The sequence below is a fragment of the Rattus norvegicus genome, chromosome 7 (genome assembly GCF_036323735.1).
Source record: "Rattus norvegicus strain BN/NHsdMcwi chromosome 7, GRCr8, whole genome shotgun sequence".
Taxonomy (NCBI): Eukaryota; Metazoa; Chordata; class Mammalia; order Rodentia; family Muridae; genus Rattus; species Rattus norvegicus.
This window is the reverse complement of record NC_086025.1, coordinates 29,818,188-29,825,826: the sequence shown is the minus strand read 5'-3', so window position 1 is coordinate 29,825,826 and position 7,639 is coordinate 29,818,188. Positions and strand designations below refer to the sequence as shown.

General features: G+C 46.7%; 1 long non-coding RNA gene across 2 annotated transcripts in view; it reads left to right on the top strand.

Annotated features, from left to right (window-relative positions):
• Positions 1-265: 265 nt before the first annotated feature.
• LOC120093554 (uncharacterized) overlaps positions 266-7,639 on the top strand; it is a 12,626-nt gene continuing 5,252 nt past the window's right edge. Inside the window, exons 1-2 of one of the 2 annotated variants that reach the window (XR_005486852.2) lie at positions 266-3,199; positions 3,780-3,915. This is a non-coding gene — a long non-coding RNA (uncharacterized LOC120093554). Of the gene's footprint in view, positions 3,200-3,779 lie in introns of both variants that reach the window. The other variant, XR_005486851.2, reaches the window with a different exon arrangement.

Genomic DNA, 7,639 nt, shown 5'->3' with positions numbered 1-7,639 from the left:
ATCTACTCTGGGTGCTCTGACGCGCACAGCGCACTTGTGATCACTGTGATTAGTCACCACGACGTTGCACAATAGATCTTTAACACACATCCCTCCTGCCCAACTGAAATGTGGGTGCTGACCTACACCACCTCAGATCCAGCCCCCAGGCCAACACTCTGCCCTAGTGAGCTCAACGTTTTTCATCTCTTTCTCTCTTTTTTTTTTAATTTAATTTATTGACTGTTTATGTGTGGGTGCTTTGCCTTCATGTCTGTGTCTCAACCATGTGCATGCGATGTGCCTGAGGAGGCCAGAAGAGGGCATCAGATCTCCTGGAACTGAAGTCACAGATTCAAAGTTGGGAGCTGCCATTTGGGTGCTAGGAATTGAACCTTAGTCCTCTGGAAGGGCAGATAGGATCATCTCTCCAGTCCTGACTTCTTTCTTTAAAATTATTTAGTTATTCTCTCTTCTCTGTCTGTGTGTCTGTCAGGTCAGAGGACAACTTTCCAGGAGAACCCTTACTTTCTTTCCACTTTGTTTTTGAGACATGATCAGCCTCTCATTTTCGCCACTGATCAGGAACTTCTGATCAGTGTCCCGTCTCCATCACCCATCCCTTGAGTTTGGATGGGTGTGGGCATCCAGACTCAACTCCTCATGCTTGTGCAGCAAATATTTTGCTGACAGATCCATCTCCTTAGCCTAGGGTAGAATCTTCTTGCTATGACCCTCCTGGAAAAGGTGAAGAAATTCCAGAGAGACAGGCGTATCCTTACATTCGGCTGTCTGGCTCTTGAGACGCCATACACCCAGGAGTTGATGTTTCCTTGAAATCCCACACTAGGAAGTGAAAAGTCTGAATCTCAGTGACAGCCAGAGGAGGATCTTGTCTACCACGAAGGGGATTCACAGCTCTGATAACATATTGGACCAACTTGCAAGACGGAGACAAGCTGAGACAAGGTGGGCAGCCGTGGGCAGGGTTGACCAGGATTGCTTAGTTATGCATACTTCTTACCCTCTGTCTAAACCTAAATCTTATATCTGGGTTCCAAAGATAGACTTGGGGAGGTGACTAGACATCATTGGTGTTTCCTCCTAGTGTGGCTACATTGGATAAATCTCTGTCTTTCTGTCTCTCTGTCCCTCTGTCTCTCTGTCTTTCTCTGTCTTTCTCTGTCTCTTGCTGTCTCTCTCTGTCTCTCTCTGTCTCTATCTCTCTGTCCTCTTCCCCACCTCTGTCTTTCTCTCTCTCTCTTAACTTTTTAACACTACTTGTGGCTTTAATTGTCGTACTGACTGAGGATGAGTGGCTAAGCTCAGGTGTTAAGGTAGACAACTCCAGTACCATCTCTGTGTCCTTGTGTAGCAGAAAGCCAGTGACAGAGGGCTAAGTGCTGTGCCTCTCGGTGGTGGCAGGAGAGCAGAAAAGAGCAAACACCATGGCCTCAAGGACCTTTTTTTTTTTTTTTTTTTTTTTTTCGGAGCTGGGGGCCGAACCCAGGGCCTTCTAGGCAAGCGCTCTACCACTGAGCTAAATCCCCAACCCATCAAGGACCTTTTATAAGATCCTTTATCACACCGTGATGGAGAACCCTCACTACTTAACCGAAGGCCCCTCATCTTCTAAAAACACAACAAAGAAAAATAATTACACTTCAGTGGGTCTTTTGAAGTAGACACATTTCATTCATAACAATGTGGTAGCTGTAGCTTGAATTTTTTTTTTGAGCAAATTTTTATGCTGTTTTTCATAATGGCCATCCCAGTTTATATCCCTACCAACAGTGTGCAGAGTAGAACAAATATTTTTAAAACATAACTGTATCCCATGCAATATTCAGAAGGCTAACTATTCGAAGACTTTATTTAGAATTCCAACTTCATGGAGCATTCTGAATTTTTGATTTGTCCAGGCTGACATCAGCACAAGGGATTCTCTGAAATTCCAGCTGTTGGGCTTCCAGGTTCTGCCAAGGTTGTGAATTAGGAGAATGGTCTCTCCTGGCGCCGGTCCATCAGCCTCAGGAAGCATACTTCATCTCCCAAATGTCACAGCCTCAACTTTGTCAGGATGGCCAGCAGCCTGGTTTTGTTTGCAGACATCCTGCTGGTGGCAGCAGTAGCTTCTTCAATAAGACACACACAGTGGCAAACAGCCTGTCCCATCGAACCTTCCACATGGAAACAAGCTGCAAACCGCTGCATCAGGAAAGGTGCTAAGCTCAACTCACGTTCTGGTAACATGACTCCTTAAACGACTTTGAGGCAGGAGGGCCAGGATCCTGTTAGGAAACTTCTCAGGCAGTTGATCAAAGGTTGGCCATTCTGATTTTGCCATCCTCCTCCCTCTTTTGTTCTGGGCTTTCTCAGACAAAGGCAAGTTCTGAGAGGAAGGAGTCAGACCACAACGGCTTTGTAAATAGTTAGAAACTCTACCCAGCTGGGTTATAGTCCCTTGTCTGCAGCTAGACAACCATGGCCTCAGTAAAGACCTAGAGTCAAGTAGTGCTCTGCAGAAAGGAAGGATCTGTTGGCATCTCCCCCCTGGATAAAGCAGCTGTGGAAGGGGCTCAGATTGCTTGCTCCCTTAGCCTGAGGATCTGAGTTCAAGACCTAGAGCTAGTATAAAAAGCCAAGCAAATCTGTGTATACCTGTAACCCCAGTACGGAGAGGGCAGAGACAGGAGGATCCCTGGAGTTTGCTGGCCAGACGGTAGAGCTGAATCAAGGTCTGGGTGAGATTCTGTGTCTCACAAAAAAAAAAAAAAAAAAAAAAAAAAAGGTAGAGAGCAAATGAGGAAGGCACTGGGCGCTCACCTCCTCGAGCCTGCTTGGTAGCGCGCATGCGCACCTCGCAGAGTCTCAGTGAGACGCATACACACAAAAGAAAGGGTTAAAGAGCCCCAGTTTGCCTCATCTAGCCTACATTCAGTCCCGCTTCATTTGTTTAAGGGTGTGAAAAGATTGAAAGACTTGAATCTGGGTTGATAACTATACTGTGCCTATCGACCCTGACAAATGCCAAAACACCTACCCGAGGCCTGAGTGGCGGTCTTGTTCGTGTCTCCTTCGGTGGAGGCAGGCTGCCAGAACCCCAAACACACACAATACATTGGCTTCTGCTCAAAAGAACCCGACACTCATTGCCAACAACGTCCCCACCTACCATCATCCCTGGCCACCCCTTCCTGGAAAAAGTGATGGAGAGAGGGTAAGTTGGCCAACGCCAACACCACCTGGCCTCGCAGCAGACCTGGATGCTGCTCCGGAAGCAGCTCTGGCCCAGTCCATGGACAGTGCCCGAGGGATGTGCACTGGGCGGCAAATCCTTCTCACAGTATTCGCTTCCTGAGGGGCGGTGGAGTCACCTTTGTTGGCTTGGGCCTCTCTGACCCGAGGCGACGTGGGAAATGGAGGCCAGGGGGGTGACACTGGGAGGCTGAGCTATGAAATGTCACCATCCGGCATAGGGTGGGATACATTGTTCCTGAAAAGGAAGAGCCACTTCCCACCACACCTAACCACTGCACAACCTGCCCAGGTCTGTTAAATCACTTTAAAATAGTTTGGAGAATATATGTTGTGTAGATATTTTGCTAGGATGTATGTCTGTATACCACTTGTGAGCCTGGTGCCCTCAGAGGTCAGAAGAGAGTGTCACAAAACCTGGAACTGGAATTACAGTTATTCGTTTCCAGGTTGGTGCTGGGAATTGAACCCGGGTCCTCTGGGCACTCTTTAACTGCTGGGATATCTCTCGATCACGTAGGAGATTTTCTTCTCTTTTTCAGCCATGGGGTAAGTGGATCCAAAAGCACACTCAGAGAATTTCCTGTTAAAACGTGCCACACTGAAAGTTCACCGGGACCCCAGCAGTCATGGACTGATGGTTGGACTCTGATGGAGGCTCGCTTACTCAGATGCATGGTAAGCAGAAGTTAGCAAACATTTGTGTTGTACTTACCTCTTCAGAGGTGTCCGAATCGCACAGGAAGGAGATCACCAATGAGATCTGGATTCCCTCAACACGGTACTGCAAAGATTAAACAACCCCCCTTTCTTGCTCCTCCTTTCTCCTGCCTTCCCCTTCCCCCACACATTATAGTCTAAACAAATGGCTACTTAGACAACAGGAGAACTAGAGAACAATTCACCAGCTTTCTGTCCTTGACAGACCCAGTGCTGTTAATGAATTTTCCTTCTCACACACTGTTTGGGGGGCATTGGATTTACTGATATGACATCCAGGAGACCCCTGTTTGGGGATATTGGACTTACTGATGTTCACAGGTCCCAGACAATCTTCTCCTCAGCCCTTCTGCGCTAGTCCCTTCTCTTGCTTCAGCGTCACGCTCAGAGAACCCTCTCTGGACACCTCTGCCTTTAGCTGGCCTTTTGGTAACATGGCTACTCTTTTGTTCCCATTTAAATGCTCTCTTAGTTATGGGACAATGCATTTAATACATGACGGCTTTGAGGAAATACTTTCCATGTGAGTTGAACCCCATCCTCCCCCCAGTCCCCAAAAAGGGACAGAAAACTGGGTAGAGGTGGCGTATGCCTTTAATGTCAGCACTCAAGAGGCAGAGCCAGGTGGATCTCTGAGTTCAAGGCCAGTCCAGTCTACAGAGAGAGTTCCAGGATAGCCAGGGCTACACAGAGAAACCCTGTCTCAAAACAAAAACAAAAAACAAAAACAAAAACTTCAAATATGACCTTATTTGTAAATAGGGTGATTATAGATTATAGTTAAGATTAGATCACTCTAGACAAGAATGGACCCTTAATCCAGTATTACTGGTGGCTTTATAAGGAGAAGCTATGAAAAAAAAAATCAAACATGGACAGTTGGGGAGAAAGCCATATAATGACAGAGACAGGAGGCTTATAGCTTTAAGTCAAGGACTGCCACCAGACTCTAGCAAGATGCAGGGAGGGAATCCCCTGCCGTGATCTCAGGAAGTTCTCACGCCTTGATTTGGGACGTGCCAGCCTTTAGAAACCACCCGTGTCTATTGTTTGTGTCACTTAATGACAAGAACACATTCCCAGCAAAGGGTGCTTTGGTTTGCTCTACGCAAGTTGACACAAGCCAGAGACATTTGGAAAGACGAAACTTCAAATTGAGAAAATGCCTCCATCAGATTGGCCTGCCGACAAGTCTGTAGGGTATTTTCTTGTCTAATGATTGACGTGGGAGGGGCCGGCTCACTGTGGATGGATGGTGTCACCTCTAGGCAGGTGGTCTTGGGAGGCATACGAAAGCAAGCTGAGCAAGCCAGGAGAGCAAACCAGTAAGTACTGTCCCTCCATGGTGGGTGCTTTAGTTCCTGCCCCCAGGTTCCTGATTTGAGTTTCTGCCCTGGTTTCCTCCATATTGGACTGTAACCTGTAAGCCAAAGAAACTCTTTTTGTCCCCATGGGGCCTTCGATCATGGTGTTTTTTTTTGTCCTAGCAATAGAAACCTAATTAAGACACACAGCTGACTCAATTGTGTAAGCGTCCTTAAGTGTATTCACAAAGACCTAGATGGGATAGACCAGCCATTTAACAAGGACTGTGTCTTAGTTAGGGTTTTATCCCTATGAAGAGACACCATGACCAAGGCAATTCTTACAAGGCACAACATTTAATTGTTGTTGGCTCACAGTTTCAGAGGTTCGGTCCTCATCATGGCATGATGAAAAGCATGGCATGCATTCAGGATGACACGGTGCTGGAGAAGGAGCTGAGGGTTCTGCATCTTGGTCCGAAGGGAGTCAGAGGAGACTGTGTTCCACAGGCACCAAAAGAAGGGTCTCTTCTGCATTAAGGGGAGCTTGAGCCTAGGAGCCCACAAAGCCCACCTATACAGTGACACATTTCCATCAACAAGGCCACACCTACTCCAACAAGGCCACACCTCCTAATAGTGCTGCTTTCTATGGGCCAAGCATATTCAAGTGGCAAACATGGGATGTATGACGTTGCTGACAGCATCGCACAGCATCTGGCTTGCACTACGTTTTTAAATACACAGGTATAAGGAGCTCACTATAGAACAGCAGTAAAACGGTATAGCATAGCAAATGCATTAAACCAGTAACCTAGTCAATTACTATTTTTATTGAACATTATGTGCCATACAAAATCATATGGGCTCTGCTTCTCTTCAGATGGGATTGCAATAAACTTGAGTATACCATGATCACCACAAACATGTGACCAATGCATTATGCCACAATGTCAGACTAGTGACACGCTAGGTAAACACGACTTTTCTCCGTTATAATTTTATGGGGCCCTGCTACGGGTCGTATCTGAAGGCTTTCCCCCAAAGGATTGATTCCCAGCCTGTGACACTATTGGGAGGTGGTGGAACCTACATGGTTAGTTAGATAACATAGGTCATTCAGGATAGATCTCCATTTCTTTGTTTCCTGGCCACAAGCTCCTGCGGTGAAATTCTATCTGATGCAGACCCAAAGAAACATGGTTGATGGATCGTGGTCTGAAATCATGAGCTGAAATAGATCTTCCCTCCTTGTAAGCTCTTTGTCTCATTGCCTGAAACGTCATGAGACCATGCAGGACGTGCAGTCATAAGAAGTCAGGAGAAGCAGGTATGATGTCTACTGAGTTCCCTACTCTGTCTTCAGCATTGAACCCAGTGCCCAGCACACAGTAGGTGCTCTATGGATGGTTATGAATGAGAGGACAGCGGACTCGCATTTGAGAGACAAAGGGTTCACTCTGGTTTGGTGATTCCTGGGGTCTTTCTGGGGAGTATGACTTTTTAAAAGTTATGAGAAGGGGCTGGGGAAATGTTAAGACTGAGTGCTTACTGCTCTTCCAGAGGGCCAGGCCTCAGCTCCTACCTTTCCCATGCTGGCCTACAACCATCTGTAACTCCAGTTCTGGAGGACCTGATACACAAGACTCCTCTGGCCTTGTGTACTCTTGCCTGCACAAGGTGCACTTGAAGTCACACATTTTCTTATATACCCATAAAATTTAAAACTAAATAAATATTAATGAAAAGAGTCGCAGCCAACGAAACAACAGGATTTTTCTTGGCTATCGTTTCCCTAACGATGTACCAACAGGAGAGCACGGAGGAGCTTAAAGGAAGCTGTTTGAACATAAAGTGCTTTGAAGACTACCATTGGTGGTGGCTAATTTTGATTGTCAACCTGATGGGATCTGGAAACCTAGGAAACCATCTTTGGGATTGTTGGTGAGGAAGTTTTTTAGATTGGTTTAACTAATGTGGGGGAAAACTATTATCATCATCACCACCACCAGCAGCATCACCACCACCAGCAGCATCACCACCACAACCACCACCACCTCGACCTCCACCTCCACCATTACCATTATTTGAGAAAACTTCTCATTGTATATCCCTGCTGGCTGGAACTTGCTATATAGACAAGGCTGGCCTCAAACTCAGCAATCTGCCTCCTTTCGCCTCCTGAGCGCTGCGATTGAAGTCGTGTGCCCCTATGCCCATTATTTAAAAATTTATTTACTTCACATCCCAGTATCAATCATCCCCCTCTCCAAACACAGCTCCTCTCCCAACTCCCCTCTTCCCCTTCCCTCTGAGAAGGGGAAGGTTCACCCTGGCTATCGCCCCACCCTGGCACCTTACTGCAGGACTAGACACAT